The following is a 25,820-nucleotide window of genomic DNA, read 5'->3' on the forward strand; positions in this document are numbered from 1 at the left end:
TATGCAACAGTCCCAGGTTTTTTTGCTTAAATCCTGAGTCCACATCAGTTGTATCCATGGTGATAGTAAGACTCTTGTTCTGATTCCTTTTCAAGTCAGTGTTGTGATTCTTAGTGATTTTGAAACTGCTTTTCAGTAATTCTAAAAATTAATGGTTAGGCAAATAGTCTCAGCTTTGGCTCAGTCTTCAGTGTGCATGCACCCATTATTAAGTAACAATCTACCACAGCAAACCCTTTCATTGTGGTTTGGGTTCTCGTGTTGTGTCTGTAGGGATAGGGTAATCTATTTGAACAAAATCTGGTGATATTGCACCAAAGCTTGCTACATGCTTTATTGGGGAATATAAAGGTCAAGCTCTTTCTTTGTAGAGATTGCTGCCTCAGTATAGCTTTAGTAGTAGGAGTGAGCAATAGGAATGAGGGAGTGGGGTGATAAATCAGAGGAACACTTGCTTCAATAGATATCTCTTTTACAGTAATTTGCTCTTGGTAAGATATTTAGGGTTTGTTTATCATTCTATCTTTTCTCTGTGTGTGCAGCCTGGAAAATTTTGGGAAAAAAAATAAAGCAAAAACATAGAACTATAGGGAGAAGGCAGATTATATAGGTAGGGATCCCCATGTATATGTTGCAGAGGGAAGGGATGAGGAAGGCAGGTAATGGTAGTGCAGGAGGTACAGCAGGGTGTGCAGAAGCAATACCATGGAAAGCAAGTGAGAAATATTCTCAGTTTTGACAGCTGTGGAGTAGGGAAACTTTGGTTGGCCACCCCACACAAGGGAGGACAAGGAGCATTATGCCAGTGGGACCAGCAAGAGTCTGGGTTAGCCCAGAGTGCTGGACATGCCAGTGGGAAAATCGGTGCATGTCAGCTACAGCTCTTCCTCTTGGTGTCTAGAAACTTTTCCCAAAGCTTGGACTGAATCAAATTAATACACATCTGATAGCAAACTTGAAAATCTTCCTGGTATTCATCAGGAACTGCAGGTTTCCAGAAAGCCTGTATTGCTAAGCTCAGCCTGAACAAAATGAGGAAGTGCTCCAGAGATTTGCTGTACTGTGCCCTTGAACAAAAGTGAAGCTTAAAAAAGCTTTAACAAACATTCGTGCTTTTCAAATGCTTATCTAGAGCTCTCACCTCCACCTAAGCTGTATAGACTGAAGATGAGGAGGGAGGGGCCTGCACTATGATTATTCCCCCTGACACGGACACCTGGATAAAATGGTTCTTGACTGGAAGAGCCCAGTGAAGGGTATGTGCAGATGCCACATGCGTGGTTTGCCATTAATGTACATTAACAGTGACTTACAGTTAACCTGAAGTCTTGTTTCTGTGATTGTGTGGGGCTTTTAAAGTTTCAAGTACACAGCTGAATGTTTCCTCTTCAAGTGAACATGCAAGAAGTTCGGCTCTGGCTGTTCCTCACACTTGCTGTGAGCGAGCTCTCCCCTGAGTCAGTGATGACAGAATGTGGTCCATTTTTAAAATGGGGATTTGAAAACTCAAACACATTCACAAATCAAGTTCAGTCAGGAGATTCCTTGCATTCCTGCCCTGAATGGTCTCCAGACTCTATGAAAAATACAACTGGTCTGCACTCCGTATGACCATGGTTTTTTAGTTCTCTCATGGGAATGCCAAACGATAATAACTGTTAGCCAGTTTCACAAATGGCTAGAAATTATTCTCAAAGACGAGAGTCAGTGCTATCAAGCTAGAAGGCATCTAATACATCTTATGCTACTTCTGATGTACAATGAGATGCAAAAATCTCTCTTTTACAAACAATTTGACTGATGGAAGAGATGCTTTTAAAATTTGACACTTCAGTTGGTGGTGCTGCAAGATCTTCTGGAGGACATGATCAGAGTTCTAAATGAACTTGGTCAGACAGAGAGATGAATAGGTGAATAAACAAAAGGATGTTCAATGTACCAACTGTGACATTTAGGAAGGAGAATACAAATGCCAGGTGGGTAGTGTCTGCTAAGCAGCAGTATGGCAGAGGAAGATTTAGAGATGAGAGTGGAACAACAGTATGTATTAGTCAGCAACATGGTATTGCAAAAAATGGAAATGTCACCCTAGGCTGAAGTTGAGTTTTAAATAATTTGGTACTCTTAGAAGTCCTTTACCAGTAATTCAGCGATAAATGCCTCATTTAGTCGGATTGCCACTTATTCTTTGCATAGCTGCTCCATTTATTTTTACAAAGCTAACTCATTCATTACAGCTAGCTCTTAGTAAAGTGGAGGATTCAACTAGGTAGGCTGAATGCTAGTCAGCTTAAAGACATTTCCAAATTTGTTTTGAATTGGTTGATACAGGCCCAGTGTAACAGCTCATAAAGCCCATGTGTAGCATGGAGTGCCTTGTCTCCTTGAACTTGCTCTGTGAGAGTGATTTGTTCAGTGGAGAGAGACATGGTGCTGCAGAGGACATCCCAGCGAGTCTTCCTAGGACTCTTGTAGTCTATGGAGGAGCCCAAGGAAACCCACCCAGGCTAAGGTAATTTTTTGTGGCTGCATCTACCCAAATGACCTGACTGACATTGATAGTGGACATGATTTGTATGTTGAATTCATCTGAATTCTGCACTTTATTAACAGCAGTGTGGACCAGCTAAGAGTGGTCTTGCACATCGACTCTGTTTTTCTTTTTTCTTAAAGCACAAGGAATACAGATATCTTCCTTAGTTTCCCAGGGCTTTCCTTATCTGTACATAACTCTTTAGCTGGTACACACTTAAACAGAAAAAGCTTCTTCCCTGTGTACTGTGTATTGCACAAATTTGCCAATAGTTTAGCTTTTCATTTTAGCTTCTCAAAGCTTGGTTTAGGCCTTTCCACATTAGCACCACAAGCTACTGAAAACAACGAACCCCATGACAGTTACGAATGCACAGATGACTTGACAGCCATGCCACATTTAAGATGTGATGGTGTATCATTTGCCTGAATTGGTGCTAGTGATGGAGCTGTATACCTAGCTGGAGTTATACTACTTTAAGCAAACGAAAGTGGAGGGAAGAACAAGAAGACTGGTGGCAGGATTAGCTAACGGGACTTGTGAAGAAGGCTGAAGGAACTAGAGTTCAGTCTAGAGAAGAGAAACCAAAGGGGGAGCAGAAGAAGTTTTAAAATATGAAGACCTTTTTATAAAGGAGATGGTGATCAGTGGTTGTCCACAACTGCTGGAGAAAGGACAGGACAATAGCAGCTTGGTTTACAGCAAAAGGAAGTTTAAGGTGGATTTCAGTGGAAACAGAACAGCCTGTATGATGAAAGAGTGGAATGAATTTAACTGGGCAGTCTGGGTCCCTCTCAATGTTAACCTCTTCCTTTAGGATTTTCACAAACTTCTTTTAGGTAGAACCTATTAATATTTAGTCCTCACTCATCAAAGCACAGCTGGGCTGGATTACATCCTTGAAGTCCCTCATGGCCTTTAATTTCTATGACTCCCTCATTTCTGTTGCTTGCAGTAACGCTGTATGTCTTCAAACTCCTTGTAGATTTGTGCACAATGAAAAATGTTTCCTTTGCTCATCTGAATGCATCATCAAAATTAAGCAAAGGATGGAGAAGCGGGCTAGCTGAGTGAAACATTCAAAATCTAGTAGCTACTAGTCTGTCCGTGTCCACCCTCTGTGTTGCAGCCTCTGCTCACTGCTTTGTCTGCAGAGATAAATTTGTCTTATCTGGAAACATCTCCATACTTGAAGTTTATAAGCAGAGCAGATGTACACACTTCCTCATACTATAAAGTAATCTGTAAGGTTGGACTATCTGGTCTCATAAACCAGAAGCTATCATCAACAATCTGATTTTTGAGGTTGCTGCATGGGTTAACTGTAGAATGGTACCTCTCTGAAGATAAGATCTCAGACTGGACCTTCTCTGCAGCTGTAGTTAAATGTGACAGGCAAGGTTTTTTACTTTTTTTCCTCCTCTCTCATACAAACACATACACAGCTAAACAACACATGAGAAAACAAGCGGGAATAATTGGGATAAAACAATCTCATATAAAATCATTATCAACAGCTTCAGCCTCTGCAAAGCTTTAAAAGCATTTCTGACTGACTTAGCTGACAAACCCCCATCACTCCAAATCTTGTTCCTGGTATTTTTACCTTAGTAACCGGGAAGATGTCTCCCAGAGAGACTATAGCGCTTGTTTTTCCTACCAGCACAAATTACATAGACCTACAGGACTTCTGTTCTAAACTGTCGCCTGAAGTCAGAAACAGGACTTAATGCACAGTCTCCAAGGAAAGTCAAAGGCAGGGGTGGGTAGCTCTTGAGATGTGTTGAGTTCATGGGCAGTTCCAGCACAGATTATGCCTGGGTATGTGACTGGCAGCGAAGTTTGCTACGTGAGGGTCTACGACGTGAAACCCATGCCCAGCTGTGGGGGTAAGTGAGCCAAGAAGAGCAGCTGAGGCCGAAGTCCCTGGTCTGTCCTTGAGCCCCATCTCACAATGGAACAGCAAACCCCCCTGGAGCTGCTGTCATTTCCTGCCTCCACATCGTTCCCAGGGTTTCCCAGGCTTGCCAAGGTATAAGTGTGTCTTGTGGCTTTTCTTCCTTACAAGAGAAATGTGAGATTTCTCTGACCTTTGGAGAAAATTAAGGCTTCTCCACAGAGTGTAGCTGGTTGGAATATTCTTAGGGTCTGTCTTTTGGATTGATCTTCCCAAGATCAATCAAATCTCTTCTCTGGAATTCAGTCCTTCCAGTCTGCAAGATTCCTGGCCAATTAATTCTTGAGCACTTTATTATTACACTCGTCTGCACTCAGTAGCTATGGAAAATTCTCTTGATACTTTGGATAAATTGCAAATACTTTTTCCTTATACTCTGCAATAAGCATGCATTATCCCTAAACCTGAGATTTCTTATATTCGCCCAAATGCAAGTTTAATATTTATTGAAATCTTCTGTTGATTAAATGCTCTGAATAGTGTATCCAGAAGACTAATCGATATTTTAAATGCACTCAGACATATTAGCTGCTTACTGGTTACACAGAGAAATAATGAACTTGCTATATGAGAAGGTAAAATTCATGAATAATTCATATCCATTAATTTATTCAGTTTTGCCTTTTGAATTGATTTGGCAATTATTCTTGTACTGCACATCATTTACAAATGCTTAGATATAAATATTTACAGTTGCAAATTTGTGGTCAAATCATTTCTATTCTCTGATTGAATGGCTTCTGTAGCACACCAAGCAGTGCAAATTGTGAATTTTACTGTTAAATATACAGCTTGGTAGGATGTGAGTGCTTGAATGATCAAATAAAGTAGATACATACTGACTGTAAATATGGTCAAACTGATGTATTTCAAATATGACTAAATATTTGCAGGCAGGTTTTTCTTCATCACTTATTGCAGTAAGAATGAGGGAAAGATCTTGTGTGTCATGCTGCCACAGACAACAAAGACCAATGTCCTTTGGCACTGATATTTTTATTGTTTATTCAGCTCTTCTCTCTTCTTCCTTTGTTTGCAAGTTTTTTTTCCTGCTGATTGTGTTCCACATTTTTCAAGGATTATTGCAACATTCAGGAAAATGAGAATTCGCTCTAGATGTGGATGACTGGCAAAAAGCCCTCTGTTTCCCTTAACCCCATGGTGAAGCTGTGTAGCTAGAGGATCCACAAGCAGAATATTATGGATCTGTGAGGGAACTGAAGGGCTAATTTACAATGGCTTACTTCAGCCAAAGGAGACTTGCCTCCTAAACTCCCCTTGAAGTTACTGGAGAAAGAGAGACTTCTCTAGAGGATGATTCAGAAAGGGAGCCTAATTCTAAGTGCTCTGAATCACTCTGCTAGTCTGCTTATTTTGAACAGCGCAGTTTATCTTCCCTCCATTTCCTACTTGCTGCCCTGATTGATGAGTCAGGATTTATGCAGAATGAATGAATTTCACCTTTTATGAATAAAGCATAGCATTGTAATCATTTAAAGAACTTGATTTGAGACTAAAGAACTAGTGAAAGCATTAAGGTGTATTATGTTATGTATTTGTCTCTCTGAACACTTAGAAGAACCTTGAAAAAATCCAGCTTTAAGCATTTATGTCGTTTAATACATTGCAATAATTCAAAGTCACTTAATGTGATTTTCAGTTTTCTTGAAGCACTCCAGAAAATTATTTTTCCAAAGTTCCTTCACTTTGAAATGCTTCCACAGAAACACTTGAGGCTGAAAGTAAAGTTAATCCATTTACAGATAGCACCTTCAGAAAAGTACAAAACCTATGAAACTACAAACAGTTTGTTCTAAAGGAATAAAGATGAACACATTAGTATCTGAAGCAATCCTAAAGTAAAATTTGGTATTTGGTTGTAAAAACATTTGAGAAATGAGAGTGGATGCTCAGATGGTCTTAAGGCCAGGCCAGTGGTAGCCTTAGGACTGCTGTGTAGGAATGTAAGGGATGCTCAAAGGAAATTTGCTCATTGTGTGCAGCTCATGAATGGGCGTGAAACCACTTTCAAACTTTTTGTGTCTGTTCTTCTCCTGGGTTGAAGTGCTGTTGCTCAGAGCAGAGCTTCATGACCAGAGCAAAACTGCTGAAGCTTCCACTCTCAGCTCTCGGGAGCAGTGTCATGGGGCTGTGTGAGCACCTCCCATCTGGGCAAGTGCCAGGTTACCTTGCTGAGCTGCAGCTGACACCCAGGAAGGAAACTCCTGATCAACAGCCTCCACGTAAACACAGGGCCTGCTGTAAGTGTTGTCCACAGCCATGCTCTCCTTGGTGGACCCTCTGTGTCTTTTTCTGTGTGGCATTGGGGATGCACGGTGCTGCAGATGGCATTGGAATAGAATAGAATAGCTTAGCTGGAAGGGACCTACAATGATCATCTAGTCCAACTGCCTGACCAACTCAGGGCTGACTAAAAGTTAAAGCATGTTGTTAAGGGCATTGTCCAAATACCTCTTAAACACTGACAGGCTTGGGACATCAACCACCTCTCTAGGAAGTGTTTGACCAGTGTTTGACCAGTGTTTGACCACCCCCTCGGTAAAGAAATGCTTCCTAATGTCCCGTCTAAACCTCCTTTGGTGCAGCTTTGAACCATTCGCACACATCCTGTCATTGGATCCCAGGGAGAAGAGCTCAGCACCTCCCTCTCCACGTCCCCTCCTCAGGAAGCTGTAGAGAGCCATGAGGTTGCCCCTCAGCCTCCTTTTCTCCAAACTAGACAAGCCCAAGGTCCTCAGCTGCTCCTCACAGGACATGCCTTCCAGCCCTTTCACCAGCTTTGGTGCCTTCCTCTGGATGCATTCAGGGACCTTCACGTCCTTCTTAAACTGTGGGGCCCAGAACTGCACGCAGAACTCCAGGTGAGGCCGCACCAACGCTGAATACAGCGGGATAATCACCTCTTTTGGCCGGCTGGTTCTACTGTGTTTGATGCACCCCAGGGTGCGGTTTGCCCTCTTGGCTGCCAGGGCACGCTGCTGACTCGTATGGGGCCTGCTGCGACCAGCATCCCCAGACGCCTTTCTGCAGGGCTGCTCTCCAGCCACTCCTCTCCCAATTTATACTTGTGCTCAGCGTTACTCTGTCCTAGGTGCAGGATCTGGCATTTGGACTTGTTAAATTTCATCCCATTAATCATAGCCCAAAGCTCCAATCTATCTAGATCCCTCTGCAAGGCCCCTTGTCCCTCAAGAGAGTCAACAGCACCTCCTGGTTTGGTATCGTCAGCAAACTTGCTAATGGTGCATGCAACTCCTGCATTGACATCGCTGATCAATACATTGAACAGCACTGGCCCTAGAGTTGAACCCTGAGGAACACCGCTGGTGACCAGTCGCCAGCCAGATGTAGTCCCATTCACTACAACCCTTTGAGCTCTGCCCTTCAGCCAGTTCTTCACCCAGTGCACCGTGAACCCACTCATCCCACAGTTGGACAAGTTCTCCAGAAGGATGCTGTGAGGGACAGTATTGAAAGCCATACTAAAATCCAGCAAAACTACATCCATCGCCTTCCCTTCACCCACTAGGCAGGCAACCTTATCAGAGAAGGATATCAAATTTGTTAAGCGGGACTTTCCCTTTGTGAACCCATGTTGACTGTGCCTGATGATTGCATTATTCTTTAAAGGCCTTTCAGTAGTACCTGGTATAATCTTCTCCATAATTTTTCCAGGAACTGAGGTTAGACTAACAGGTCTGTAGTTCCCTGGGTCTTCCCTCACGCCCTTTTTGTAGGTTGGAATAACATTGGCTAGCTTCCACTCAGCAGGAGTGGAACCTCCCCAGACTCCCAAGACCTTTGGTAGATGATCGAGAGAGGTCCTGCTGTAACATCTCCTAGCTCCTTCAGTACTCTGGGATGAATCCCATCAGCCCCATGGACTTATGAACATTCAGCTCATACAGCTGGTCCCTTACAATTTCAGTGTCCAGGACACATTCTTCTAGCACATCAGCATCTTGGGACAACTGCTGCTAATGCCTCCAAACTGAAATTAGGTGAATATCAAATGCTTTTACAGATGTTGCATAGTGCATCTATATATGGTGGCCCCCATACAGGACACTCAGGATGGATGTCCCACTCAGAACATCCAGCTGCCAGGGGCTGCTCTGCAGGGACCTCCTGCCCCAGAGACCTGCAGGTGGTCCCACTTCCTACGCTAGTTGCCTGCTGCCATCTGCCAGCTTTTTTCCAGTGCCTTTGTCACCCCTGTACTCTCCGGGGGCTTGATAGGAGCTCCAAGCACCCTTCTGAATGGCTCATCATAAAATTACTGTTTTAAATACGACTTCCATCATGGGCAAGGTCCATATGGGGTTTGCTGCAGTTCAGAAACGCCACAACATGGGGAGTGATTGGTGAGCTCCTTATGGCTGTGTCAGGTGCCTGTAGTGTGTGTGCACTCGCCTTTGGTCACAAACATGAACTGAGAAGAGGGAAGGCCAAAGGGGTGTTGCACTGAGGTGAGAAATTCCGTGCTGATGGGTACTGTGATAGTGTGAAGGATGCTTGAACTTAGCTTCCTGCTTGTGATGTGGTAGGTTGTGGGGTAGTGCACATGTGATTAACTCTTCCTCCCCTGGGTGAACAGACAGAAATGATATTTGCTTCTTAATGTAGTGCTCAAATACTTTTGTAGTCTCTTCACATTTTTATTCGAACAGTAGGAACGAAATTCTGCTGTCAGTAAAATGAATTGTCAGACCAACTACATGTACTGAGTTTAATTTCATTTAATATTTAATGACTAGATAGCTTTTCCTGGGATAATGATTTCACAAGAAGAGAAAGATCAGAGCAGACCTGCCAGTGTAGCACAGCTACAGCAGGAACTGCAGAAATGCAGGGTCAATCCAGCAGAATGAGATTCTGCCATCTGTAGTCATCGTGGATAGCACTTCACTCCTTGAGGGTCTGCATTTGGGTCAGTAGGACTGCTGTAGAGGACAGGGCACATTCAGTACGCATTAAGGCACAGAATTTGACCCTAGCTGCAAAATGCTCTCTCTCTTGGAAAGAATAAACTCGTCACGGTTTAAGGCAATCCTCTCTGTTCTCCTGCTTTTTATGAGAGAGGGGTGGGACATCTCCTCCCAGATCTCACATGTCACAAGACTGTGCTGTCCAGCCCTTTCCACAGTCACATAAATGCCTCACTCAGCCATGTCATGGTGAGGTTATTTTATATAAAGAGGACTTTTCTACAATAATTTCCACAACATGTTTGGAAGAGCAATCTGCCTACGTTTCTGTGTGGCAAACTCAATGCTAGATACACTCGACCATCAAATAGTATCTGTATGGTTTTGACATCAGTGTCACAAGTTAATGTTTCTACACTCAGAGGGTTAGCAGATGTAGGTGTTGGTGGTCCACACAGCAGAATAGGCGCCGATTTGTTTTCTCACAGTTGCATTGGCTCTGCAGTGCTAACAGTCTTGTTAGTTCTTGTCTTTGGCATCCTCAGATGCATTCCTCTGAATTTCGAGAGTTAGAAGAACCATTAGATACAAGGAAGGAACAAGAAGACCCACAGCATATGTTCAGTCTGCAGGCGAACAGGACTGCCTGTGCTAACCCTAATCCATGTGTATAAAGACGGTCTGGGAAGCTAATTATGACAGGCGGAAAAAAAAGAAAGGACTGTAGGAATTTGCTCCAAATGACAGCAAATGCAGTTGGCAGAATGACTGAAACTCGGTCCCTGAAGAATCCCTCCAGGATATGTAGCTTTCCTGACACAAAGCAAGTGGGCTTATGAGGTGGATTCAATGACTTTAGAGTCATTTTCTACCCATAGCCAGACTAACACCTGTAATTCTTCCTTTTTCTGTTTTTTTTCTGCCATTGGATAGGGACCAGCTCCATAGATCAATTTGTTTATTTGTGGTTGTTCTTTGATGACGGATGAATTGACTGATAGTGTCATCACCGCCTTGTGAACCCAAGGATAAATTCACAGGCTGTTAGCAAAAGCACTGCCTGATGCCTGTCATCTCCACTGAGCAGGCATTGCTCCCTCCTCCCCAAACTCTCAGGATGGCTTGAGGCTCCTTTTCCTTTAATGTTTTATTTTGCACTGAACTGCACCCTGTGGTTAATTTTCCTTCTTCTTTTGCAGCTTCTCCTCACCAGCCTGCACCATTATGTGGGTATATTCCACTTTCAGCTCTCACAGTTTGCCAAGCGCAAGGCGTAGTGAGGAACAGTGACACAGATTTTAAAGAACCTGGCTACTTTTTCTCCTGGCTGGCATTAAGGAGCAAATAACTGAAGATTTGTACCTGATCATTTTAAATAAATCCCAAAAGATTTCTGAAGACGTAGGAAAGATGGTTTTCAGGTATTGCCCTTGCTTGCCTACCAGATGCCAACAGGGGGAGTTTCAGCTCTGTCTCAGACTTATGCTTCTGACAGCATCCTCGCCTTTAGTGATATTGATCATGAGGGATAAAAGTTATTTATTTTCCCACATTTCAATAACATTTCTTAACGCCTCTTTCCTTTAAAGAAACACTTCTGTTGCTCTTCTGTAGATTGAAAATGAAGGCACAGTTCATATCTCTTGCTGAAATCCTTTTAAAAAGAGACCAGTGATGGAATGGTTCTACACCTTGCTTTGCTAGAGTGAAAGAAAACTAATTTGCCTCTGAGATGAATCAAAACCAGACTTTAGAAAACTATCTCCATATCTCCCTTCCCCCTGAAAACCCTGATGACTGAGGCATAGTCGACTTCTCTTGCTCATTTTGTATAAACTAAGATTTGAATGATAAGATGTTAGAAAACCAAAAATCTGCCCCTGGCCTATCAGTTTAAATCAATTAGTTCATAGCCAGATAGAAAACAAATGTAGAAAAAATATCTCCCTTTGATTTGTTTGTTTATTTGTTTAAGGAGGAAGTAAATGGGGAAGAACTTCACTTGTGAGGAGGCAGAAAGACATCTTAGGGAAATGAGGCTCTGTCCTTAGAAGGGGGATATAAGCCATGCGTGTGTAGAAATGAATGGAGGAAGACTTTTTGGAAAGGCATTTTGTATCCTTATAAATAGGACAGAATATTTCTGTGCAGGGCTGCAGTCAATTCTCCCACGTCCCAGCAAACTGCAGTTTCTTTTCACAAAATTTCTCATTTATTTATTATGTGAAAAATTGTTTTTTAAATCATCTTCAAAGAACAAGGACTGTGTCTTTTCTGTAACATATGCATGATATTTTCAGTTGCTACTGAAGAAAGTACCTTCCGTATATTGAGCCTCTAGGGTTCACTCAAGTTGCGTTTCAAGCATTTTTTGCTGCCATCCAGACCAGACTTCAGCTTCTGAATCTGCTTCATTTTTGGGTGTGAAAACATGAACAGCTTAAATCCAAAGCTCTTCAGGAGAAAACTGAAATGTCCTGAGTCATCCAGCGAGAGTTGACACTAGCTCCTCTTTTCAAAGTCTTATTACCTGTGGCTCTGAGCTTCAAAACCATAGCTGCTTTCAACTATGGCATCTCAGCTGACAGGGTCCAGAGCCGTGATCTTGTCAACAGAGGCCAGGGTGGAAGAAACCTCCCTTAGGCAGTCTGTCCTCTTTGGGGGAATCCTGCAAAATTGACTTCTTCCTAGTTTGTGGAAGGAGCATTTTTAAGGGATTAAAAATTCTTCAGCTTCCTTTTGGCATCTTAATTTTGAATTCACAAGCCGTGTCATTCTGTCCATACCCACACAGAGGAGGGCCATGCTCTGTGTAATGTACAAAAACATGTAAGTAAAGATGTGTGTGTATATATATATATATATATATATATATAAACTACTTCAGAAATCCAGATTAAAATTCACGTCTGTAGCAGTGATGCTCATCATTTCACTCAATCCAGTTTTGCAGTCAGTTAAAAACCTTTTTGATTAGTAGCTACCAGCAATTTGGTGAGTAGGTTGCTGAAGTCGAGAAGGTTAATGCCGTATCTCAGGGGGAAGGGAGTCAACTTAATGCTGTAGGAAGTAGGACATGTTTCTTGATTTGATGAAATTATGTTGGAGAGAAATCCACTGTGTCTTGGTATTGACATAATGGCGTTGCATATGCTGAAACGGCCCTCTGTAATGGGCTGATCCTGTGCATGTACCAAAGTGCAAGGATGGCCTGGTGCGGCTTGCCGAGATGCTCTGTCTATTCCCATGCCAGCAGCCCAGCCAGAAGGGGTGAATGGTCCCAGGGGTATTAGGAGGAGTGCCAAGATCAGTCAGGGCTGGCAGGTTTTACTGGGACAGTTGCAATATTGCAGTAATACATCTGCCTGGGCCTGGCTCTTGAGCAAGAAATGGAGAGTAAAAGTAATTCCCAAGGATACTGAAGTAGGTCATTTCCATCACTAACTGTGACCCAAATATCTCCCCTGAAAATGAAACCTCATTTCACACCCTAGTCAGACAGCGTGAAGACAGCACTGGAAACCCTTCCATTTCTCCTGTGTATGAACTTCTGGTTAAAGCCCAGATTGGTTGTTCAGACCCCCGGCAGAGAGTGAAAGAGAGAAAAGACATGTGGATGTAAAGAGGGTGTTTAGATCAATAACTAAGAGAGGCTGTGTCACAGGATTAAGGCAGCTATGCAAACTCGCATGGCTATTTCCACTTGCGCTGTCCTCACACCTTCTCCGAGAGAATATTTTTGTCCCAAACACAAGGACTGTATGTACATTGCAGGATACATTGCAGTGCACCAGACAGCCATGGCTTCTGGCCACGTGTCTGCTTGTGGGGACTTGCTGGTTTGCACCATGCCAGTGCATGGCCTGCTTTCCTTGGGAAGGAAGCCTGGGTGCACACAGGCAGGGAAGGAGCTGAGGTGCAACAAGTACACTGGTCGGGATGGCTGTGGGACCAGGCCCACAAGGTGCACTGGGGACTTCACCGTCCCGTAGGCAGCACGCGGCCAGAGGGCATGCCAGGGGACCAGGGCTGCACGTGCGTTGGTGCCCAGTGAAAGCGGCTTTGAGGCTGTGCTCTTACGGCTGTACAAATGGGGGTCCCAAGGCTATAATCTGTAATTGTGGGATCTGGGCTGTGTTTGGGAAGAGTACAAAATGTTATGGCTGCAGTAGCACATGGGATACGTTTTCTGTGCTTTTGACTAAGAAGACAAAACTGGTGGTGTTGCACTAGTAAACACCGCATAAAGCACTGAGGATCACGAAGGTGTTTTAAACAAGATAACCAAGTCAACAGGTAGGCTGCTGGGTGCACCATATGCACAACTAGCTTTGTATATAACAAAATCAAAAGCCTTGTGAAAGAGTAAGTAGGAAAACTTAAGTTGACTTATAGTATGGAGGTGGACATTTGAGGTAAGTACATTAAAAACTTTTTACTGGTAAATGAAATATCAATGGAAAATGGCTTATGTCTCTATCTATGTCTTCCAGACAGGCTTACATGGACATTAAATGAAACTGTGCTTTTCTGGAGTAAGGCTAAGATGCTGTCAAGGATCGTATATCTTTTAGTCAAAGGTGGTATAAGATCTCACTGTCTCTAAAGAGAAAAGGGATGTCTACAGAGGGAAGTGGAAATACCTGTAGAAGAATTGTTGGTTCCAAGAGCTCTGTGTTTAAAAAACAAAATCCCATGAAACATTGCCAGGAATGGCAGAGGAATGAGAGGCAATGCTTTAGAAGAAAACAAAACAACAAATAAGGAAGCAAGTAAGAGTTGTGTCTACCATGTGCTTAAGAACAATAGTACTGAGTCAAAACCTGCTGGACTCAGTTGGGAATGCTGTGGTTTAGCTAGCCTTACTGAGCTGAACTGGAATGCTCTTTTTGTCTTTCAACAAGCCTGTAAAAGTTGGCAGAGATCTGATCAGCTGCTCAAGCCCTGCTGAACAGCCCTCAGAGTTCAGCTCTTATATCTGGTTAGGGGCCCAGCAGAAAAATTAAAGCTCAAGCAGGTTGTAGGCTTAGCTGGCGGTTGCGTTTGAGAGGTGTGGGGAATAAGATGTTTTTTCCTGCATGGAAGAAAAATGTTTGTTGCCTCAGAAAGACGTGTCCTCATGCACTCTTGTTTTCTGAAGCAGAGGCTTGCTGTGTAAATAGAAACGTGAGCAGTAGCTTAGAGAATTATTTCAGGCTTGTGATGTTACACAGACTAGCTTAGCTCTTTGTCTAGGGCCACATATCCAAGGCAATTTAGGTCTATCTAAGTTGGAGCTATCACAGTTTAGTCCTGCACCTTGCTCCCCCTCTCCTTGCCAGCACTGATATTTGATCTTGTCATGAGCCAGTTCAGGGAGCTAAACTGATTGAAGACTATTGCTTTTTCCTGCAGAGTTACTTTTTACCTGGTTTAACTCCCTGAACCAGCTCACAGCAGGGTCATAGCAAGGCCTGGTACTGGCATGCAAGAGCTAGCTGGAATTTGTGGCTGGGTTGAGAAGGAAATGTCAGGACTTGGATTAGTCGAGCTCTTGGGGAACCTCAGCCTATAGCAGTTTACCCTTCCTCCTGCTCCACTGCATCCATTAATAGACCTCCAGTCCCCTTATGTAGTTCATATCCAACTTTATCTGAGTGTGGACTCTTTAACTGAAACTATTTTGTAGTGCATTGGCATACTGCTGGACCTGCTTTCTCCTTCACAGTCAGACTGTGCTCAGAAAGGCTGGACTTTGCGCTCAGCAGCATAATGTGTCCACCTGGGTTTGTGAAATGCTGGGGGTCCCAGCTTGGAAGGCTTAAATCCCACCAGCCCAACAGCTCCCACTCAGGTCAAGGCAACGAAGACATACAGAGAGGTACAAAGACACCCTGCAGTGCAGCTGTGGTGATGCTAACTTAATTTGGGTATATCTTGGGAAGGTAAATGTGTTGGTGTCAATGTCTCGGCCTCATCCTGTGCTGACTGGTCCCGCGGAGAGAAGGTCTCACCATCCCCAATCCCGTGCACTTTCTTCTATGCCCTCCACTCGGCTGCTTTGTAGCCCGACATATGCTACGCATTCAGTGTTGGTCGAGGCAAGGCAGACAGAGGCATGGAGAGTTTGACCTCATGTGCTAGAAGTGCTTGTAGTGAATCTTAATAACATCACTCATCCTCTGGGCATAGGTAGGCTATGCAGTCACTTCCATTTTATGTTAGGAAGATGGCTATGTGAAAAAAGCAATAGAGCTCAGTGTGGTAATGATTTAGAATGTCTTCTCCTTTACAGGGTCCAGAAGTATCAATAAAAATGTGCACTTTGGGATTACTAGTGGAAAGCAGTGCTTTGGAGCACGGTCTCAAACGGTGTCCCCTGGGAACTTGCCTTACCAAACAATGCCGACTCCTTCAGTTCAAAGAAACTCAAGGTATTTTCAAAATTTGGCATAAAAGTAATAGTTGTAGTTGCTGCAGAGATATTGAGCAATTGTAGCCAAGCGTGGGAAGTGGCCTGTGAAATCATGAAAGGTGGGGACAAGTCCCAAGAAGCAATTTCTCTCCTAAGTGGGGGTTCCACATTTTGTGAAGGCCTGAGAGCCTGCCTGTAATTTCACCTTTTCTGACAGTTTGACTTCTATTTCCACTTGCTGACCATTGTCATTATTTTAAGCCTCTGTCTCTCATCTGTTTGCCTTAGCAATTTCTGTTAACTCTAGCCCAGCCTACATGTTTTAGCTACTAACGGTTTCAGATGGAGGGACGTGACCTTCCTTCCTTAATGTTTTCTCAGTGTTCCTTTGTTGCTGGGTATGGGATGCAGGAAATATTTTTTTTTTCGTCAGAATGGGGCTCTAGTTACCTGAGGGCTGAAAAAATGAACATTGTAATTCAAGGCAATAGCACATAGCAGTGAAGAATGTAAATGGTGCTTTTCACTTAGCCTGGTTTCTTGCAATCCCTTTTTCACCAGGAGCAGACAAATGACTATTCCAATAATTAGAAGGAATACACCTGGAGAATTAGCCATGTGATGAATGCCCCAGAAGTTGAAACTTCAGCTGTCTGATTGTGCATTCAGTCCCCACAGGCCTAAAACGCAGAAGCCACATTCCAGTTTAGAGCTGCTGCTTTCGGATGGCAGCATGAGCTCTGGTACCAGCACCATTTAAAGAACATATTCTTCTTATATTAATTATCCTTTTCTAGTGCATACCTTAAAGTGGCACTTAATGGGAGCAAGAATAGGAGAGAAATAAATGCTGAAATGTGATAGCATGCATTTTATGTGGATTATTCATGGTCAGAAGAGGAAGTAATGATCTGATTAGGGTTTCAGGTTGTAATATACCTGAAAAAGGGAGAGAATAACTCCCACAATGGAGTTCTCTATGGCTGTTCTTGGTCACATGGGAAATACATAGCTTCTATGCCCCTGGGTGACAGGACAAAATCTAGAGTACCTGTACTCCTTTATGTACTCCTTTATGAGTAAACTGGCTGTATTTCTCTCTTATTCAGAAGATATTCATCTTGCTTTTTAATCTTAGAATATAACCAGTGCTGAATCTCAGAGAAAAGGGTTGAAAACCAGTAAGTTTCTTTTTCATGTTATACAGCTTTGGACACCCTTTTATGAATAAAATGACACAGCAAAGTGTGAAGTAACAAAGGAATTGTAAGCAGTGGCCAGCATGTGGAAAGTCAAAACCATCTACAGCCGAATAATGTTCTTATTAGAAATGAAGGGCAAACAGGAGTATAATTGATTATTGCCTCTCTATGTGGCTTCAGACATCATGTAATCCAAAGTAAAAAATGGCATGCATGTGTTCCCTAAGATATTCTTCAGAATGGAGGGGCTATACATCAAAACCTTATTTCCTGGTAATGAATTTTAAATAAGTGCCCAGGGCATCAGGTCACTGATGTTTCCACTTTGCAAACTGGGTGGGCTATGAAAGCCCCTAGAGCCCTTCAAAGGCGCCTTAAAAAAGATCCCTAGCTTTAACTGACCAAACTTTTCAAGAAAAATACCTGAAACAATTAGGAGAATGAAAACCAGGAGGTCAGATTACTTGGCCCATGGCTGAGGATTTACATAAATAGGCCTAACCTTTGACTTGAAAATAAAAGGTAAGTACAGAGCCCTGACAGAACAGCAGGTCATTGGTATTTACTCTGTAAAGTACTGCCTCTGATGCTATGACAAAAATGCCAGGAATTCCACTGATCACTGTGTGCTGATAGGGCTCAAAGGTATGCAGCCAGCTAACAGAAACCCAGCCTACCTGACTGATCGAAACTGCATTACTCCCACGCATTTATAACCTGCAATCTGCAAGCGTGGGAAAGTGTGCAAGGCCTTAGACTAATTCCTGAGAAAAAAAAATTAAGCAAGTTGCTGTCTCTAACAGCATTTTGAGATTTTTGTGGTTTGGGCAACATATAATAAAATTATCAGAAAGTCTCCGAGTGAGCATCTTAAGACATTTTCTTCACTGTGCATACTGCTGTTCAAGAGACTCCAGAACTGGTGTTGCACGTGCAGGCTGAGATTGGTACCACATTCAGCATCACGCAGATGTGGGACTTTGTCAAAGATAATCTGTGCTTACAAGTAGTCTTCAACTGTCAAAATGGTAACGAGCTGTAGGAAGCCACTACCTTGCCTCAATTTTTAACTAATGAAATTCTAGGCAGTAAACTTGGAGGAGAAATTGTATGCTGTGTGCTTGTGTTACATTTTGTCGAGCAATGGCTCTGTGCTCACAGGTCAGAGAGGGAAAGGTGAACCAAAAAATTTTTTTTGCATTTTTTGTATCTAGCACAATAACAAAAATGTTTTAGACATATTTTCTTTTCCACATGGATAGCAGACAAAAGAGTCCCCCTGTGAAAGTGGAAACAATAAGTGCAAAGTTTTTATGTTCATGTTTTATGGAGAGAGATTCGCTTTCCTGTTCCAGTTTGAGACACAAGCACACATCAAGTACCCTGCAGGCTGTTTCAAACTTGTTTCTCTAATTAATCAAAAGTGATCCATTACAGAAAACCTGCAGGAATGTCAGAGATGGATGCTTCTGCTGTACTGTTTTTGACTTGCTTGTTGCAACAGAGGGGGAAGCTGTTAGTGCCTGTCTAGTAAATTATTGAAGGATGGTGTAAGAGGGCCTGCCGCCTTCCTCTTGAAGGGCCAGGAAGCCTGGGGCTAGCCAGCCCCGTGCTGCTTTCCCTGTCTGCTAGACCGCTGCGGGCTTTTGGAGGGAGGTGGAGGAATACCCCACAGCTGGGGACTGATCGGGGGAGAAGACGGGCTGGCCCCGTGCCCTGGGCGCTCCCTGGCCGAGTCCCATGGTTGGGAAGCTGGGCAGGCAGTGATGAAGCAGGAGGAGCTAGTGTCCACTGGAGGATGGTCAAGCAGGGTGTCCTGGTGAGGAGCCAGTTGTTGGACCCCCTGTGCCCGGTGAGTTTGAGCACTGTGCGAGGAGAAGCCCAGCCCAGCCCCTCTCTCTGACGAGCATGGCCTTCACTGGGCACTGCTGGGCACGTCTCCCTTCCGCCTCTGGCCAACAGGCATGAACCCAAGATATAATTTTGAAGGGAGATGAAAAGCGATTGAAGGACATCCAGTCTCTGGAGGGTGTTCGTGGTGACCTAGAGCCCCTTTGGCATTAGTTCTGGTGTGTCCCCTTGCCAGGCTCAGCCGCCTCCCCCTGTGACCCCCGCCTGCCCTAGGTCTTCCTGGGCAGAGCGATGTCCCAAGTGTCCCCTCCTCTGAGTCAATTCTGTGGTCCCCCCATGGGAAGCACAGGCCAGCCTGCTTTTGCCTCCGTCTATAGTGGTCTGTGTTGTGCTGGCACTGTTTCACCGATGCACTGGGCTCGGGGCACCAGGGCACAGTTGTTACCGATCAAGTCCCGTACTATGAACTGCTTGATGTCTTGCATGCTGAGCTGTGGCTATCTGCCCTGCTCTGTCAGACTGACTGCATCTGGCAGAAATGGGTTTGCTGTGTATAACTAGGAGGTTAGCAGTAGCGAGGCTATCTCAGGGAATTGAGGGCAAGAGTTCATAAACCAGCCATTTCTAAGAGGTGTGCAGCCCAGGACAGGGAGCTGCCACTGGTGAGAACGCTACCTTGCAAAATGATGTGAGTGAATCCCTGATTTAGGGGAAATAAGGAGTACTTCTGTCTTGCTTGGGGGGTGAGGAAAGGAGAGTTGGAGGCCTGGACAACTTCCCATGGCCTCTCTTGCTCATCTTAATCAGCATTTTGGTATCTGCTGTGAACCTTAAAAGCACCTTCAGTGCTGATCTTCACATGAGCCTGCTCTAAAACACCTCTGGACCTTCTTGAGTTTTCAATCCCTAACCATTGTAACTGCTATTTAACGCATCTTTCCCCTAATCACCATCCCATGTCTTTGAACACAGCTCTGTCTAGTACTGAGTGCTCTCCCTTACCTGAGCAGCAGTGCCAGGAGCATGCTGTCACAGCCCCTGTACTAGTAGCCTGAAAGACTTTGTACGTGGTCTTGTCCTCAGCAGGCTCTGTGATAGATGTTGTCCATGTTTCATTCTGAGGCTGACCAACCTTTTTCTTTCTTCCGTTTTAAACTGGTATGTATATAGTTTGGGTTGCAAAGTTTGCTTTGCTTTTGACAAAGCAGTTTCCCAAGTGTTGTTTGCTTAAAGACTTGCTCCATAGCCAAAGAATGATGCACATCCATCAGCATGGTGATGCAGATCCAGGTCCATTCATATGCAAAGGAGGAAAGGTGTCTGCAGTCCCTTTGCCTCCAGAGAAATCATATCTGGGCAGATATTTTTTCTCTTATATGATTTTGAGACGGTTTCAAAATTGTGGATTTAGGAACTCTGTGGTTTAAAGAAAGTGACAGAGCTCATATTCCTGAGCTCATATTCCGTTTCTGGTTCCTACATTGTAGCTATAGCAGAATACAATTTAAGAGGAAGGTGATTTGCTGGAGCCATTTTGGCTACGGCAACAAGTTGCATATAGGCAGTCTATCAACTAGGGCCAATGCCCCCCTCTTCTCCTTGACCGTGCTGTTTCCTAGTTTTTTTAAGTGTGCATGATGTAGACAGTGTCACCTCCTAACTTGAGCTGTAAAATGGTGGTAGGACAGGATCAATCCTTGGGGGATGTCTGCGGACAAATTAATTTTGTCCACATTGTCATCTCACTCCCAATCTTCAGCTTCTCGTCAACTACTTCTGTTTCTCAGGCAGTCTGTTAAGAGCTCCATCCTTTGTGGACTGGCTATCCCTGCACAGTTTGCTCACAGACTGCTCTTGAGTACTCTCAGACTAAAATTTTGGGCAGTGAGATAGATTTTGTGGAATGATGAACTTTGTACCCCTGCCTTGACCAGTAGGGCAGCAGCCTTTGACTGTATTCTTCTGTTTCTCTTTTTATTAAAATGTTCTCTGTGTAAATCCTCTTACCCATTATACCACCAAAAACGTCTTCTGGCTTCCTGTGAAATGCCTAAGGGCAGTATTAAATTAATCCTTACATGATTTCTCTCTTTTTATTAATGGCACTTGTGCCACTCCATTCTTGCAAAAACACAGGAATACCTAGTATGAGAGGACTTTCAAAACACTACACTGCCATTTGTTTCCTTCACATAATTATTTGCTTCTTTTTGGACCACTTATAAATGTGGCGTTCACCCTGTTGTGCTATAGTGGCTGGGAAGTTCACGCGGCAGCTTTTTCTGCTGGCTCTGTACCTAACAGAGCAGCACACCTCTCCAGCCCCTCTTTTAGCTTCTGCCTTGGAGGGACAGCTGAACTTCCACTCCCTGCAAGAGCTGAACTGAATTTCTTTGGGGACACTGTGTTGGGGTTGGACTCTTTTACCTCTATTCCCTGCCTGCTGGCCCTTCTCTGCCTCCTGGAAAGTCATCTTCAGTCTTGTCAGTCTCCTCCAACGTTGTTTTGTCCCCAGCCAATACGTTCTGTGCCTCTCTCCCCAGACGAAACCAATAATTTGATACAATTTTAACCCCAAGGAGATTATTTTCTTCTCCAACTCTATTGTTTCAACATGTTAGTTATTCCTCCATTCATCTGCTTCTTGTAGTGCCTAATTAGGGTAAGACTGTCCCTGTAAATCCCAGATCAGTCCAGCTGACCTCCTTTTGCCTATAGATTTTCCCTCAGACCTAGCAAGACGGCAACCAAGACCGCAGGTTTGGGCACCTACATCCAGCTGGAAGTTAAGGTGCCCCTTTTGCTCGGGTCGGTTGCCTGTTCCTCTCCAGGCCCAGTGCTGTCCCCGGCTCCGGCAGAGGACTCCCTTGAGTGGCACTGTCTGCCTGGGTTGCTCTTGCATGTGCTCTCCAAGCATTTGTAAACTCTCCCCCAGCGGCCTCGTGGAGCTCAGGCTTGTTAGGTTGCTTCCTACCGCACAGAAGAGCTATTTCATATATTCACTGATAGCTGGGAAACATAAACATTCAGAAGCAAAACATTACTCAAAGTCGTAAGGAAGGAAGGCTGCATTTGTAAAATCTTGTGTGGAGAAGCCCATTTTCTGTCCTGAAGAGCTCTCAGGCACCATATCAAGCTTGTGTTTTGCTAAAGGAGGCATCAGCTGAAACAGCGGCAGCCAAAAGGCTTTGATTAGTTTAATTTATTTTTAACTTTCCCATTAAAATGCCTGAGAGAAAAAAAAAATCGCTTCCTTGGAGAGCCCTTCAGCTCTGAGAAAGATACGTGTTGCAATCTAGAAACAGGCTTGTTCTGGGAACAGCCCGGCCAAGCACTGCCCAGGGGGCTGTAGTTTGTTCTTTCTTTCTTTATCTGTTAATTTTGACCCTGAACACAGCCACCTCTTTCAAAGGCTGCTGTCGTGAGTTGGTTTTTTGGGGGTTTTTTTTGGTGAAGAGCTGAGCGGGCTCCAGGTCATGGGAGCGAAGCGCAGCAAGAGCCGGGAGAGCCCGAGCGACGGCAGCCTGGGCTGCGTCAGTCGGCCGGTCACAAGGATGCCTGTCATGTGCTGCTGCTCGGACAAAGATTCCTTTCTTTCCGTGGCTGGTGGGTTCTCCATCAGTGAGAGGACCTTGCCCTACAAACAGAAATCAAACCTCCGTAATTACGGTGTCACTGGTAAAACATGACTTCTTTACCAATTTGTACAAGCACTTCGACTTCTTGCCTTGGTGCAACAGACTTTGAAGATTTTTCGTCTCTAGCTCTTTTTATGGTTTGGATGGAAATACTATAGGAAAGTTTATTTTGGGAGTATTTTTGATCTATCTCGAGGAAGAAGCTAAGCTTGTGAACTTACAGTCAAAACTGCTATGAATTTTCTGGAGTGATTGTTAGCTCTAAATAAAAATGATTTCAGGTTACAGTTTACTTTTCATTTAAATTTAGAACTACTTTTGCATGAATAATTAGTGTTATGTGTTTTCAACAAAGATGAGAACAAAATTTCTGCTCCACACAGCTTCCATTCCTAAAAAAGTGAAAAATTTAAGTAAGGCGGCTGCAAAAAAAAAGGCTAGTGCTGAATAGCATGGCTAAGCAGCTGTGTTATTTTTTTCTTCCCCCAATTGAATTATTGCTATAACTGTTCTTTCTAAGTTAAGATCTCACTGGGGGAAGGAAGAAAGTTTCTAGGTTTCACAGCAGGAAAGTCTTTAACAATAAGTTAATGTAGGATAATGAAGGGGTCAGGAAAACCGTAAGCACAAAGGGATTGTCTAGAAGACTGTGGAGAGATAAGAGTGCGAATAAAGATACTAAATAAGAAGAAACATGCAGCAACCATTTGAATTTTAACCTATCTGTTCAGTGACAAATACGTACCATATCCACCATGGCATATTACCCTGGGCACAGTAATCAGCAGCAGTCATGGTCACCGTCTCAAGTTATCGGAGAGAATGAAAATCTCTTGTTTCTACACGTGTTCTTCTTTAAAGGAAAATACCTTACATGTGACAGGATTTGAAGACTACAAGATACATGCAAAGACAATACTGTTTAAAAACAAAGCTGAACTGAAAATGAAGAGAGGCAGGTATTTGTGGGATTCTGGGATTGTACTTGAAGTTTCTAATATTTAACTCCTGCAAAAGGGAAGTATATCAGAGAAATTAACTGGGCTAGCAGACCAGTTAGCTTTGCTGTTGCTTTTCAGTCAATAGGTCACTTCCCTGGGTTAGGGTTTGTGCTCTGCCAAACAGCAGGATTTTTTAGCTGGTCCTATATCGAGGAGAAAATAATTCTCTGTTTCTATGGTGGTGTAGGTCATCAATAAAATAAGAAATTATTATATTCTTCAATACTGCAAAATTGCTGCCTTTACTATTCTTAGAATATTAGATTATTTTTAAAATAAACTAGATCTTTTCCAAATGTATTAAAAACCCACCTCAGCAACGTATTTTTGCAAGGGATTTTATAGAAGTTAGCTTCTGAATTACATGTAAGATGCTGCGTACTAATTGTGCTGGTATTTAATTCAGATTTAGTAACTAGAGTGTGATTTTGCCAGTTAGCTCCCTTTAAGGTCAGGCTGGGACACTCTGAAGTATTATGGCCATGGAGACTATTTCATCATACAGAGAGGTAGGTACTTCTCTGATCTATGTAGTTGTGTTTGCACTGATATCCCCAACAGCGAAATAACTTGTCAGCTTTAAACACTGCATACGATGGACAAAAGTCAGCATTAGTAGCATTGAGTTCCATGAATAAATCTGTATTGCTGCCATGAATTAAATGAATGATGAGCAAGAGAAAAATGCTATTTCCTCTGCCAGTTTCTGGAGATGTTATTATTCCCTCATAGGATAAGAAGATACTATGTTCCTTATTTCAGAGAGAAAAGAAATGTTTTTATGTGTGAAATGTCCTCGCTTCTCAAGAAGTAGATATCACAGGCTAAAGTACCTAACACTAAGGAAAATGACAGCTCTCCCCTTTCCTTTTGCCCTCAGCAGAAATGAAGTTTTGGCTAGCTACTGGTATTTTGTAGGAATTATGCCTGCTCAGTTATTTATTTTTATATTGCTGCAACTTTTTATCCTGATTCCTGCAGAAACGAGGCTTATGCAATCCTGCTGCGTACTCTTGTATTTCCGTCACTTCCACACCCCCAAAATCTTTTGAACTGATTGACAAATTTCAACCAATTGATCTCTCAAAGAAAATCAAGTTCATACAAGCTTTGCGAAAATAACCTGCCAGGTAGTGCTCTCACACAGGGGCAGGCTGCAGTGCGAACAGGCACCATTTCAGACAGCAGAGAACCCACTTGTACGAAAGCGTTTATTTATAAATGCCTGTCCATGGGGAGCATTTCAGGGAAATCTTGTTCCTTCTTTGATCTGAAGTCAAGTGAGTCTGAGGCTCAGGTCTTTCAGGAGCCAGGCTTCATAGTACTGACCTCCACAGCACGTGGGGATACTGCTTTGCAGTAATGATTTACCACCTTAACTGCATTTAAAGCAAATGTTTTTAAAAATCACTTAATTTCCCATTTCTTTTCCTTTTTTTTTTTTTTTCCTTGTAAAGGACCAACAACTGCCCAATAACCTGTCTCTTAAGACCAAGACTTTATGTTGTCCATCACCCTAGAAGTCAATTCTTGACCTTTATCACTGTCACTTTTCTCCATGGATTCTCTGAGTTTAAAGTTACAGAATTGCTGAAACAGATAACAGAGTGCAGAAGGCTGAAAAGTGGCTAGGACGAACCTCCAGGGACAAAGTTTATCTGTTGGAGCATTTCCTGTGTGTACTTTGAAACCTCTCAATTTAATTTGATCAAAGCATGAGCCGACACGTTTCAGCTCCCTACTGAACAAACAAATTTACTGTTTATCATTGTTGCCACCTCACTCTTTAATTTACTTTACTTAGTAAGCCAGTACATGTTAAATGAACAACCTGGTTATTACAAATGCTAGGTCTCAAAAATAGGCTACAGTTTGCCTGACATTAAATTACACAGCACATCAGACCCTGTCCTTCCCCACAATCCCGATGTAAAAGGAAACGTAAGCCATATATAGCCAGTGTGGACAGGAGTGGCCTCTTTGGGACCACTATATCCATCAGCATCTGTTGGATATTTTTTAATATCTTGAGCTTCCTCCTTTCTTTTTCATTAACTTCCATAGGACATACGTGGACTGAGAAAATAAATGGCAGTGTTTTCAAAATGTGTTAGTTAACTCACATTAACACATTTCAAAGCACAGTTTAGCACATATGGACTAACTGATCATTTTAAACATCAGTTTTTTTGTCAACAGTAGTAACTAGTACTTTTTTAAATGTTCTGGTAGCTGGGAATTTTTTTTTTCCATGGAAAAAAGTCTTAAGTTAATAATAACAATAGTAAATACTAT

The 25,820-nt window shown here is 43.1% G+C and overlaps 1 long non-coding RNA gene across 5 annotated transcripts in view; it reads left to right on the forward strand.

The window, feature by feature from the left end:
* Positions 1-25,820, forward strand: part of LOC140647547 (uncharacterized) — a 125,145-nt gene that overhangs the window by 34,336 nt on the left and 64,989 nt on the right. Inside the window, exon 2 of one of the 5 annotated variants that reach the window (XR_012040829.1) lies at positions 15,714-15,852. The exons of the other annotated variants lie outside the window; for them this stretch is intronic. This is a non-coding gene — a long non-coding RNA (uncharacterized lncRNA). The remainder of the gene's footprint in view (positions 1-15,713; positions 15,853-25,820) is intronic. 5 annotated transcript variants of the gene reach the window in all.

This window comes from Ciconia boyciana, chromosome 1, assembly GCF_034638445.1.
Source record: "Ciconia boyciana chromosome 1, ASM3463844v1, whole genome shotgun sequence".
In the NCBI taxonomy this organism is placed as follows: Eukaryota; Metazoa; Chordata; class Aves; order Ciconiiformes; family Ciconiidae; genus Ciconia; species Ciconia boyciana.